This window comes from Manis javanica, chromosome 11 (genome assembly GCF_040802235.1).
Source record: "Manis javanica isolate MJ-LG chromosome 11, MJ_LKY, whole genome shotgun sequence".
Taxonomy (NCBI): Eukaryota; Metazoa; Chordata; class Mammalia; order Pholidota; family Manidae; genus Manis; species Manis javanica.
Genome location: NC_133166.1, coordinates 14,295,274 through 14,309,986, shown reverse-complemented (window position 1 = coordinate 14,309,986; position 14,713 = coordinate 14,295,274).

Here is a 14,713-nt window from a genome sequence, read left to right as displayed (position 1 = left end):
ATAATAGTTCCTGTTTACCACTTACAAACTTGGCACTCTTGGTGAAAACACATACCTCTGTGAGTTTCTGTAAAAGGAGAGTTTTTAACTTATTTAACACCAAAGTCATTTTCAAAACTGTGATTCAGAATACTTATATCTTACAATATGATCTATGGCTTTGGTTTTCTGCTGGTTTGTAAGTAGGTACTAAGAAATAACTTAAAATCTGTTCCTTTAAGTTTAATATAGTTTACATAATGATTAACTTTGAGAACATTTGTATTAGATGAAATAAAGGTAATATTTCCTGTTTATAAGTCCAAATTTCCACTTAACAGGATAGTTCAATGAAGCAAGTTTCCTGCCCATGTAGAGCATTTCAAACATTAGGTTGGTAGCTCATCAAGGACAGTATGGTCCTTGTTTAACCTTGTTTCATTCCTTGTGCTTAATCCAACATTGGCATACAAATATTTTTGAGGAAAAATTCATTTTCTGAAATATAGCTTTATTTGAGACACTTACATCACTGGATGTACATAAAATTTTTAGACTGGAGTGGGTTAGTATTATTTATTAAGACATATGGGCATTAAGTCCTGTTGAAATGATAAGGTGGAGAGATTTTGAGGTTTTGATCAAGATGACCAATCAAAGTCATTGAATAAGTTCTAGATTTCTTGAGTTCTTGCTTGGGCTTAAGCTCATACTGACTTAATTTCTTCTTTTCCTAACCTATTTGATTTCTGCTAGAAGCCATTACAATTGCCAATAATGTTTATGAGGAAACAAGGCTTTCCATCTTCACTCATTTATATTAATTATTTGCAGTCTTGGAAACATATTCTAACAGAAGATTGTTGAATCAAACTGAATCTTGCGATTTTTATAAATGTCAACATCCATCCTCATGAATGGCTTAATAACAAAATTCTACACATTATCCCAGATAGAAAATAAGATGTCCAAGTCTTCAATTTGGCCAGATAATTTTAAGTTAATTTTCCCAAAGAAAATCCAGCTTCATTTTTACTTTCATAAATAGATGCAGAGTTACACTTTTCTGAGAATTTAGATTTGAATGCTAATCAATATGCAGTGATCTAGAATAGGACATCATTTTCAAGCTCTTCTTGGTATACATTCTAAGGTCACCTTTGATGTACGCTCTTTTAAACCTTTATTCTTTAATAGTTTTCATCTTTAAAGTGAATGTCATTCTGTTACTATTTCTCTTCTCTATGCATTTAAGATGAATAGGTAAAGAGTATTTTTAATACTATTTTACCCAGTTTTGGTTAGAAAAGACTGATCTCCTATGTGATGAGTTGTATATACAAGGTAATTGAAGCACTTGGGATGTTGTCATTAAAAATATATTCTTGATGTGAGATGAATAAAAAAAAGAAAACAGGTTAAGAGTAGAATCATATGATTACAAATTTTTAATATGAGCATTAATAAATATTTCAAGTTGAGGGATTACATCTATATAGATAACAACTCCCACATAAGTATAGGGAACATACATGCACATTGTCATGAATCATACAAACCTTCCATTCAGGTAGTAGAATTATATCGTCTGAGTACAAAATTCCTTCATAATAGGAATGAAAATAATAAAAATAATAAAGCCAGTTATAAATATTTATTGAGCAACTTTACTCTTCATATGTTAAGCTATTTATATGTATTCTCTCTAATCATCACAATAATCCTAGATGGTGTGTGTTTTATAGAGGAGTAAACTTTGATGATATGATTTTTAAAATTACTCAGAAATCCACAGGTATCATGTGAGACTGCAAGGCTTAAAATCCAGTTCTGTTCATCTTCAAGACCTATCATGTTTCACTACCACCTAGCCCTTACCCTTTTACAGATTGTTATGATTTATAAAAACACAAAGCAATATCATTATATTGTTATTGTTATTCAAAATTCAGCACCCAGGCCACACTGACAAAATTCCTGGTAATGGGCTCAGTGGCTCACGTTATAGAAGACAATTTCTGTTTTTAGTGCTTGAATTCTCATAAATTAGACAACTGATCCAGGTTGGCCAGTCCAAAAGGAGCTTCAGAGTTGAGAGACTGTTAGTATCTATGTGACTTTCTAGAGCTTGGTATAGTACTTGTTATTATAATAATAATAATAATTATTATTATTATTATTATTATTATTATTATTATTATTGATCTTATGAATCTCAGGCTTTCTTATAACTTCTGGAGTAAAAAGTAACAAAGCTGAGCTCTTCAGCAGAATCCCTAGTTATGAGGCTCCCTAATCAGACATGTATGAGAACTGGAATGGGTACAGCAGCTTCCTGTAGCATATGGCACATATTTTCTATAGAATGAAAGGTATTGCAACATTCCAGTTTCTCAGAGGTGGTTGCAGAGCGGCTGCAACAGTTGCTAGCCAGTCTGTGATCCATGCTTATATACTGAAAATAGTTAAGAATACAAAATCAAAAAGTATCATGTCAAAATGTTCTTGTCCCAAATAGAAACTTAAGACATTGGTTATTGCATAGATCCTTATGATAGTGGTGGCCAAACCATCATATTTGCACTTATATTGTGGTCATAACAAACATGAGAAATACATGTACACATGCTACACAGATCATACTCACCAACAAATATCAGCAGCTGAATGTGCAAGGCAGTCAATTGAATGATATTAAAACATGGTCCCTATCCAGTTTGGTATACAAGTAAATGGATAATGGAGCCCATTTCTTAGCTCCATCCCTAGCAAACTGTATTAATTTGGGAAAGCTAAACACCCCCTGTGAGTCTATAGCCTCATCTGTCAAATGGGCATAATACTGTCATCATAGTATGGATTCTGTGAAGATTTTAGTAAAAACATAGAAAAAGAGCATATGGCATACACATAAAACAGTCCTGTGATTAAAATGCACCAGTGAATAAATGACTAAAATATGTGGCAGAACTGAATTATTGAGCACCTGCTGTACCAGACCTTAGGCTGAGCACTGAAATTCAGAGATGAATAAGCTCAGTCTCTTTGATTGAACCTTATGATTGAACAGATGGGTAGTTCCACAAAATGAACATTACTGGAAAAGGGAACATGAATACCAAAGGACATGGTATATGCATAGAAACAAGAAACGATTTAAATTTTCAGACTGTAAAGTATAGGTAAGACTTATCAGGCAACAAATATAGAAGAAAGGCAAAGTGTCAAATCCCTGAGGACATTTTAGGTCACGCTAAAACAAAGTAAGCTTACCTGTTGTTTTCCTCTTTTACCTTTCATGTGCCATAGCTTATGCTTATGTTTAGAAGACAATAAATGTTATTGAGATGAAATATTGCTGCAACGATCTGAAATACAGCTAGCAGTGACTTTTTAAACATAGTTGGAACATTTCTTCTTGTAGACATTCAATCCATTTAATTAAAAATATATATTGATACCACTACATATATAGTATTCTGGAAAGCACTAGAACACATGATGGAGAATGAAAAGGACAAAATGAAATTGACTGCTAAAGTCAGTCTGAAAAGGAGACATATGATGCTTAGGTCATTAAACCAGCAATCCATAAAAGGGAGGTTTTAATTCTAGCCTGGTCACATACTCAGTGACACTGACTACAGGATTATGAATGAGTTGCCTTACTTTCTGAGAAAATGTCTTAATTTGTTAAATGCACAGGGTTTTTAAATTCATAACTATGACAAAAATGTGGAAGTCCTCAGTATAATGCAAAGCTCATATACTTGGAAAACCAGGGCTGTTATTAAAAACCTAGTCTGAGCTTGCAAAGTTTTGTATATACAGTGTCTCACTTAGTTCTCACAAGGACCCTAGGAGGTCGATACCATAATTATCCTCATTTTACAGATGTGAGAAAGAGAGGCTTAAAGAGTTTAAACAACATCCTTAAATTCACATAGCAAACAAGTATTAGAATTCTGACTCAAACCCAGGAGACAATTTGGTGTCTGATCTCAGTCTCACAGTCAGTCTCCCTCTCTGCTTTGTACCAAGTGAAAATGCTACAAGCCTATTTACAAAAACAGGGTCTGGTGAAAACAACTTGAAAAGACAAATTAAAATGTTTAATACGAGCATCATAAAGACTATTACTGGTTAAGAATTAGAGCATGTCATAATTTTGTTGATGCTTGAGGACACCACAGAATGTTCACTAATCAGAAGGTGTCCCAGGCCTTCAATGAGATTTGGCATAATGAGAAAGAAATGAAAAAGAAATGAAAGAGAGGAGCTGGCAGATAAGCACTCATCACCAGAGTGGACTAGAGAATTGCCTTGCCTGCAAGCAGCATGAACAAGGCAGTCTAAGAAGAGAACACCGTCCTGCAAGAAAAGAAAGGCCCCAGCTTCACCTGGTGAGAGGAAGAGAGGCAATGGCTCCAGAGATAAAGGTTCCAAAAAGGAGACCAGAAAAATCCCGCGGAGGGCTGAGGGATGAAGATGGCTTTAATTATCCGATAAAAAAGTCATTCTAAATGCCACTCTCTCTCTCTGAAAGACAGCTCGGTCTGGTGCATGTGGCTGTGGAGAAACTTTATGAGTTCAAGCTATATGCATCTTAGGAAGGACATTTTGTTCCCTGCAGGCCTTTGGACTGTGGGGACCATGAAAACACATTTTATTAAAATAGGTTTGTAGGACATATTTGATTTCTTCTGTGACATCCCCAAAACCAGTCCTTAGAGGCAAAATGAAAAAACTTGGAGGAAATGCAGAGGAAATTAATGTGACAGGACAATACAAATACCCTTACTCATGACAAAACTTAAAACTGAAATAATTATTAAGGAAAAATAAATTGAAAGAGTAAAGCATTTAGGTAAGGTGTTGGGAAAGGACGCTAAACCAAGGTTGTGATTTGAATCCATGTGAATGCCTGGCACCCAGAATCTCCATTTCCAAACCTCTTCCCTTCTAGGTCCTATCTCCTCAGGAACTGTTCCACTTTCTGCACTAAGCCTTTCATTCTCAGTCATATGGAAATATAACAATATGATGAAAAAATATCCTGGAATTTCTCATCTTGCTTCTTAAAAGACACTAGGGACACCCAGATCCTGAGATTTAGCAAAAGTGTTAAAACAGAAATGTTTAAAGCGACAACCTCAGACAGACATAGAAAGGAGGGGTATTTCTGCCATTGGGAATTTTGGGCCATGCACTTTGGTGTGACCTCAGTCCAAATCCTGTTCTGCTATTTTCTAGTTATGTGAAAGTTGGAGACATTAATGCTCCTCCTTGAGCCTTAGTTCTTTACCTGTGATAATACCACCCCATGTTTCTGTGAAGATTCAGTTAAATTTTATGATTTTTTTTTTCAGTTCTGGCACAATAGGTAGTTCTCTTTACAGTGTTAGATAAAAAATAAACTTCTGAGTCCTGGTTAAGCCTATAATCACTATTTTATAAATAGAATCCATAACCATGCCAACTGCAATTATAAAGCAATTAAAATTGATTTCATTTTAATTTGAGTAAAGCTATGTTTCCATGAAGAGCTGCCCTTTAAGTATCTTTGCACTGGGTATTCCAATGAAGTTTCTAGCCAAGATCTTTCCAGTTTTTCTCTGAGGACTTGTTCTCAGAATTCATTGTTTTTAGTTTTAAAGACTATTTTTTAAAATTAGATTTAGGTTCACAACAAAATTAAGAGTACAGTACAGTGATATCCTACAGACTCCCTGCCCCTGCACATGCATAGCCTACCCCAGTAGAAATGTCCCTCACCAGACTGATGCAAACTGATGGGCCCACATTAACATAATCACCCAAGGTCCATAGTTTACATTAAGATTCAGAACCCATTTTTGCTGAATAAATGTTTATAAAATAGATATAAAATATTACTAGAGAAAATCTCTTTATAGTAATAACAAATAATGTCCTTTATTTGTAGTTTTCTGTCATTTCACCTCTTTTTCCACAGCAGCAACACAAAATGGGACATAATATTATACACAGTCAGCCTAAGATAGTACCTGATTTGAGTAATAAAAGAATTGAACATCAGTGTCCACTAGATCATATTTATAGAGGCAAGAGCAGTGACAGCAAAGATTTTAAGGGAGAAAAAAACAAAACTTATTTTGGTAAATTGCTCAATTTCTTAGCAGTACAGCTAATGTTTCATAGATTTTACAAAAACACTTACCTTATTCCCAACACCATAGAATTAGACACTGGACCTATACTAATGCCTTTGTTATATACTCTACATTTACTCAAAGGCAGATATTGTTATGAAGATTTAATGACTTTGTATGAGTTCTTTAAACCTTTTATTTAAACCTTTAAAAATAATTTGTTCATATGAACCCACAAATAATTTGTATTTCCCCTGGAATTATTATGAAATGTTCTGTGAAAAATCTGTTTGCATTTTCTTCGGAAAGCACCTGGGAGTTTCATGAGATTCTTTAATGGGAAAATAACCTAAGAAATACATTGATCAATTAAACAAATCCTTACTTACCATCAAATACTTATTGGAGTTTGATGTTAAATATTTTTGTGTATCTACTATGATTTAGGTGCAATGTTTTCTTTGTTTGTTAACACACATATTAAGTAAAATATGGACCACATTATGGCCTATTTAGCAAATATCATAACATAAGTGAGGAAAAATTGACATTGTTCTTTTTCTACTGAGGTTAAGTTTTGATTTCATCTTATAATAATGAATTGTAACAAAGGATATAATTTGATGTGTCACTTAGAGAGGCATCAAATTAGGTTGCATCTGTTGTGTTATCACTTTAAGCATAACATCTAAAAAAACAGAAGGAACCAAAAATTGATGAGTTGTCCTATATATTCAATAAAACAACCCTTAGCCAGGATACCTAGTTTGGACAATGGAGACTAAATCCTTTACACTAAAATTCACAACATAAAGAAATCAAATATTTTAGACATGAGAAATGTGAAATCAATTAAAGACAAACTGACGTCCTAAAACATGCTCTTGTAGATTCTGACATTGGAATTAACCCAGGAAGAAATTGTAGTCCTCCTTGGGAAGTTACTCAGATCCAACTGATGTCACCATATGCAAGTTCAGTTGACATCCAGGAGCAATTTAATTGGCTATATTCTTTGTTTCTAAAGGGCAATTTTGTGCACGATATCTAGGTGTTCTCTGTTTGCTATTGCATTGACCTTTAGAGACTCTTAGAAACAGTCTTTGAGGTTTCATTCCATTTTTTCCAGACTGACAACAGCTTATTAAATTGTTTCCTCTGAGATACTAACATCACCATTACAGAGAGGTTGATAGGGACATACTAACACTATGTCAATGATATCCCAAGCACAGACAAATATAATTGAATTTAGGTCATGGACTTTTTGGTTTGTTTACTTAGTTTTAGCTTTTCATAGTGCTTCCTTTTCTTATCTCATGATTATAGGATGCTCAATTACCATGGAAATATTTAATTGGCAGACAATGAATAAAACAGTTAATGCAATGAAATTATCTTTGTAAAGGGTACAGAGGGAAAATTTTTTTAAGATGATGTTTGTTTGGGATCTATGCTGTGCTAGGTCTTATTTTGATTTTCTACTTTAAAAAATTACTCATGATTAGGAGAAAATTAAGTCTTATTAAAGAGCTCAAGTAATTTGGAAAGACAGCACAAGTATTTAGTATTTGATCTTGTTTAAATAAAAAATCACGAGATTCGAAGAGTTTTTTTTTTCTTTTTTTCTATTATTTAATAATGCCATTGGGAAAGTATCATTGCTGCTATAAATCCTATTGTTGATTAATACTAAACTATATAATCAGATTGCCTTATGACTGAACATCAGCAGATTTTATATATTAGCTCATGAGTAAACTTTAGACAAAAATGACTGACTTACAGAGAACCTTTAAAGATAAAAGTCTCTGACCTTCAAGAGATTATTGTATCCTTCCCTAAATTGTCTCAGATGCAAAAAATGCAGTTGAGACTTTGCTGATAGATGAAAGTTAGGGAGTGTGTAAAAGCAGTAGACATTGTTGGCAAGATGATTAGGAAAACCTACTTCTGAGTCAAATAAAAAGATCTCAAAGGACTGGGTCCTGCAATATTAATTGCATGAATTTGTGCTAACCACTTAGCTTACTTAATCTAAATTTTCTCATTCATAAATTCAAGATGTCACCTAAATTGTGGGGTTTTTGTGGATTACAGTTGTTAATATGAATAAAGCTTGCACTACAGGCCAGAATACGCTGGTCTCTCAACAATGTTCATTATATCAGACAGAGTTCCATTACCATAAAAGGATAGAAACTCCAACTATTTTAAGATTAAAATCAAATTTGTGACCTATACAACTAAGAAATCTGAAGAATAGAAGTAGCTTTAGGCATAGATGGATCTGGCCTATGAATTCTAGCATCAGAATTCTGTTCCTCTCTCTCCCAGCTTTGCGTGCTTCCGCCTGGCCTTGTTCTCACGCAGGCTCCTGCCATAGGCGTTCATGCTGCTACTGTCAGTCTGAATCCACCAACAGTCCTTCACATGAGCTACATGCTCTGACAATGCTAATCACTATAGCTGAAGAGAAGAAGCTCTGATTAGCTAACCTGAACTATGTGCTCAGCTCACCAGCCCCGTCAAAGTTAGTGGGGTAATGTTACCAGAACAAGGAAGGAATGCTGGGTATGTACACACACAGCAAAAACTATAGCGGTATTATTATCTATTATTATCACAATTATTCATTAATGCTACATACCTGTTTTCCTGGAAGTAAATCACATTTGCAGGTAGTTTCTTTTTCAAGTTTAGCAGAATCTTTATATAGACATTCTTTACTTAATTCTTGCTCATTTATGGAGCAAACACAAGACTATTCTTCATGTAGGAAAACACTAGTTAATTAACACTAGTCTAATGTAAAGAGTCTTATGTAGAATTAATTCTTCTGGAAAAAAGAAATAAAATAATACTATAAAATGATTATGAAAACATATTTTTCAACCTTTAATTAGTAGCTGTATTAATTTTGGACAAATCTTATAACCTTTGTTCATATTCTCCATCTATGAAGTGGGTACTGAGTTGCCCATAAAGATATATAGAGTTATATATAAAAAGACTGTAGAAAATCTTCTGCACTTAATAAGCATTTAATAGACATCAATTTAATTATTAATGGTACAAAGTACTAAGGCTCCCTTGATAAACTATAGAGGATGAACACTTTTTCAATATTGATATAGAAAAATATGCCTCAGTTGTATGTTACTGGTGTGTTTTGAAACCTTATAAGCCCCAGTTCTTCATCCGTGTAATTAGTAACAATAATAACACTTTCCTTACAGTGGAATGAATGTAGAAATGTCGTGGCTGAGCTACAAATAATTTCTGAGCTCCTACAAATGTACTATGTACTAGGTGAGAAACTTGGTATATAATTTTTTTTTAAAAAAAGATCTTTGCTCTTCAGTAAATTACAGACTGACAGGTAAGATAGGAACAGAATAATTACTTTATTAATTTTTGCTTTTATTTATTATTCTTTCTCCAGAGATGAATGCTTCTGGAGGACACCACCTGTTATTTGACCCTAATAATGCTAAAATAAATATTTGGAAACCATTGAATATCATTCTCTGTGAATTAAATATAGGAAGATTTATTCTTACTTAATGAAACATGCCATAAGTGATGAGATATTAAATGCCTAGGATACATAAAGTGAACGTTTAAAGCTTTAGAAATGTAGGATGTAAAGATTAAAGTACCATTTTGCATATATGTCAGAAAATACTTTTTATGTCAAAGGAAACCCATGTAATCACAATTACAGGACATTGAAGGTAGGGAAGAAGTAGAACAAATCAGAGAAAAGTGGTAGCCACCATTAGTGTTAATTCACCAGCAGGAGATGGAATTCCTTATCTGCTGCATAGATGAACTGAACAACTATTGAGAGTGGGGACCAATCCTGGTGTTTTATGAGGCAGAGCAATAGTGGTGGTTCACAGAGGGTCAGCAATGGAAAAACCAGGCCAATGATAAGAACCATTCTAGTTAAATTCCTAGAGGAAGTGAAGATCCAAAAAGGAAAATATGTATCAGATAATTCAAATAATATGCAAAGTAAACCAGTATAGTAATACTAACATAAGTCAGAAAGGAATAATAATGAATAATAGAAATAGGAATATGATAGAATGAAAAAGAAATGAAACCTATTTATCTACTTATCATGTATCTACCCAACAGAGCATCAAAATATGCAAAAATAGAGAGATTATAATTCATGTATCTCAGAAACTGACAATAAAAAGGCAGAAAATACCAATATATGTTTGAACAATAGAATTAAAAGAATTCAGATACACATATGTATATTCAAACTGAAAAATATACTCTTTTTGATCAAATAGGGTACATAATTAAGTAACAATTTATAAGGAAAGTAACAATGATTTTTAAGACTCTAACAAGGTAAAAACTATGTCCTCTGATCATGATGCAAACAATTAGAAATCAAGGATAAAGAAAATAATAAAAGATAATTTGAAAATGAAAAGTTGAATGCACAGGTTAAAAAGAAGTTATAAGAACATCTAAAATACATCTAAACAAGAATGAAAATATCATGATGAAATATTTGGGGGCAAATGCAAACATTAAATAAAAATGAAAAATAAAGCCTTACATAAATCTATCCCAAAACCCAATATATGAAAACTTTATTGGATTCATGACATAGCAAAGCTGCCTCCCAATGACTAGATGAACACGAGGAATAAGTGATGGGATGAGGCTAAGAGTAAACATACAGAGTGACAGTAAGCATGAATCCCCACCAGCCCTTATGATTTAATTTTGGTTAACTATTGAATATATTATTTTTGTACTGTGGAGCAATAACATATGCCACTTGACAGAATTATGACCTTATACTAAATATGACAGATGGAAAAGTAGAACACTAAAAATTATCAGACATTTTTAGAATAAAAACACTATGTTTTTGAATAGCAAATTAAGCTACAGATTAGTTGTTTACTTGGATTATAGGACTGGATTTATTATTTCAAACTTTTAACAAAATCCAAAAACTTATTGAAACTTTTTTCTGTGAAATGAGATTGGCGAAGCTCATAAATTCCTAGATGCTAAGACTTTTTAAGTCAGTACCCCATTTGACTGCTGCTTTTTTATAGGAAGATAGCTTCCCCATTCATTCACTCATTCACTCATTCATTCATTCATTCATTCATTCATTCATTCATTCACCAACCAATAATTTACAACCCTGCTGTGATTAAGAACTATGCTAAAAACAAGGATACAGAGAGGAACTATGGTAATATTAACAGCAGGCTAATCTCCTTTTCCCACAAACCTTTAGTTACTGAATAAGACCAATAGAAAAAAGTATATAATGGTGGGCCTAATTAATAATGAGGAATAAGTCAGGAAATAATTCACTCCTATGCGACGCATGCCCAACACTGCTAAATATACTACAGAGAAAATTTATTTTTGGATAGTTGGACAGAAATATTGTATAACATAAGTACAGAAGAGAAGGGACACTTAAAGGTATCATAAGACTGAGAAAGAAAAGCAAGGCACACAGGATTATAAGCAAAATTTAGCTGTAAGTTACACTGATAGTCAGAAGTTTGCCTTTTACTCATACTTGATTGAAGTTTTATTATTTTATTACAGGAAACCTTAACAATCAATGTTTTGAGGTCTGTAATGACTAAATGCAGTATTTAATGTTATAGTTTTAACAGTAGGAAGTCTTGTAGAACCAATAGTAGTAAACACAAACACAAATACAGAACTATTTTAGGAACATACCTCTCACTTTTAGTTGAACTCTTTAGGGCTGAACTTTACAAGTGGAATCATTAATACTATTGGATATGACTTTAAATTAATCCTGAGGATCAATATTTATTACGTTGCTGATGTTAAAATTAGTTGGAGGTCCGGCACAATAGGTAGAATTAACACTCAAATTGATTTCATCAATTTCAACTATTAAAATAAAGCCCACATTTGTAAGACTTTAAGGTCATAAAGCTGAAACATAAATCTTTTATTAAAATAGTATATAAATATACTCAGTGGTGATAAAGTCTGTTCTACTGATCTTCACATTTAACATAACATGATTATATGTATATAACATATAGACTTATGTACATGTAAGTCTGCTAAGTATAGTCAATGATTAATGTATACTTTTTGCTAGTTCTGTGATTATTTCTTCATCTATGCCTCTCAGATTCTTAAGATGTTAATTTTTCTAACTATATTCATATTTCTAAACCTCATTTTTCTTTTTAAATTTTATTTGCTTATTAATTTTTGATTCCAAGTCTTATTTTAGGATTTACTATATTTAAGCATTTAGCTCATACTTCTTAATTTCTTTAAAAAGCAGGTGATCAAAATAATTTTAAAATAAAAGTATTATAATCAATTTTTCAGTATGGCTTTGATTCTATAAATATTTCCAATATTTACATTGAAAGAGGAAATTATTCTTCTGTGAATTTTTAGTTTACCATTTCCTCCTGAGGATAGATTATAAAGACAGACAGACAGACAGACAGCTAGCTAGTTAAACAGACAGGGATATGTAATCTACCAACTACTTTGATAGTTGTCCAGTCAGGGATACCTCACAGAAAGAATATTTTTATTTAGTGTTGAATTATTAAGTAACCAAACAACAATTACCATTAAGACTTCTATACCATGGGAAGAAAAATTGTCAATATCCATTACTGGACCTAAATATCAAGAACTGCTATTTTAAATAAGAAATGGGGAAGACTCTCAAAATAGCCTCAAAGTTAGAGATGAAAGACTTTTTTATTTTTGTTCAACTATCACTGATTATACCATATTATTATATTGGTTTCAAATGTACAACACTGTGGTTCAACAATTATCCATATTATTAAATCCTCATCCCCACTAGTGTGGGTAATATCTGTCCACATAGAAAGATGTTACAGAATCATTGACTATATTCTCCATGCTGTACTACTATCCTCATGATCAACTTATATTATGCTTGAGAATTTTTGTGCCCCTGTATCCTCCTCACACTCCCTACTCACCCACCCCAACCTTTCCCCCATGGTAACCACCAGTCACTTCTCATTGTCTGAGCTTACTGCTATTTTGTTCATTCTGTTTTGCTTTGTTTGTTTATTCCACAAATAAGTTTTTAGTTGGATACTTTCATGCAAAAAATGGCTCTAACAAGCATCTTAGCTTTACTACAAATTCAATAAATTTATTCAGAGTCTCTGCAGTAGGATCATTGTTCACACTGCATTTTCTCTGAAAATCTCCTTGTCCTCTTCTCCAGGCAAGACTGAGTACATATAGTGACAGTTTAGTCCTTTCTTTAGGCCCCACACTCTGCTGACCAAAGCTTAACTCTGTCCTACTTTCTTGTCTCCCCATTTATCCCAGAAATTTAAACATAAAGAAGTACCAGGAAAAACAGATGATTAAGTTTTCTAGTTGTTACAGTCTCATTCCTAGGAGTTTAGGGAAGTCCTTTCTCTTCTCTGAGTCTTAGTTTTCTCATCTTTGTATGGAGAAGGTAGGTTCTGCTGAGATAAGCTTTTCCAAATATACCATTGTCCAATGCTAAGGCTAATTTCACAGAAAGCATTCTGATCCCCTTAATTTTCTCCTGCCGTCCTTCCCACTAAAGAATAATGTTTTCTAACAGAGGCACTTCCTATGGTGTCTCATGGTGAGATTTCTAAACACAATGTTCACAATCACTCCATGCTACTGTTGCTTTGCAAATTCCACTCCAATGCATTGGCTTTCTTATATCTTGCAGAATCAACATGACACTATGAACTTCAGATGTGAATATGAACTATCAAGATACACTCCTTTCTAAGAAAATAATCAGCCTGAGTCTGTGCTTTGTTTGGGTCTTTGAGCTTAATATCTTTCAGAAAAGCTTTCCCTAACTCAAAATATTTACAACAGTATTCTTTGGGAAGAGGAAGAGAAGGATTGTGGATGACTTTTTTTTTAACACTCCATAACCATGTACTTATCTATATTTTAGTTCACAGTGAATGAATTTCTTTACAGATATACAAATTTTATTTTTAAATGTAAATTTTCCATGTAATCAGCAAAAACAAAATAAAACAAAAAACAAAAAAACATTATTTACTTTCCTTAGGAAGGTAGCATTTATATGTGTTTGAATATTATCTATAATAGCTAATGATGCAATTTGTTTTATTTCTCTTCACCTGTATGAAATAGTATTTCAATAGTCATTTTATACCTAAAATATGTTTAGGCCTATTAATTTTATCAAAGAAATTTTGCATCTCATCTCTCATTCTACATCATAGAATTTCTGCCAGATGGTTAGACTCATTATAATTATGGATATTCTATAAATTTGAAGAAAAAAAAGAGAGACCTAAAATTACTACTAGTATAACATATTCCTATATTAGCAACTGATTCAAAATAAACAATGACAGCACAGCAATTATTTGAAGGCATAGAAATGCAACTTGAGCTAATTAGTTCTATCAATTTGTTTGTTTATACTGGCAGGATCATATTATATATAGAAAGTTCAGTGAAAAAAAACTTTCAAGTTGTTTTTTTCTCTGTCCATTATCATTTTTTACTTTATTACATGATTATCA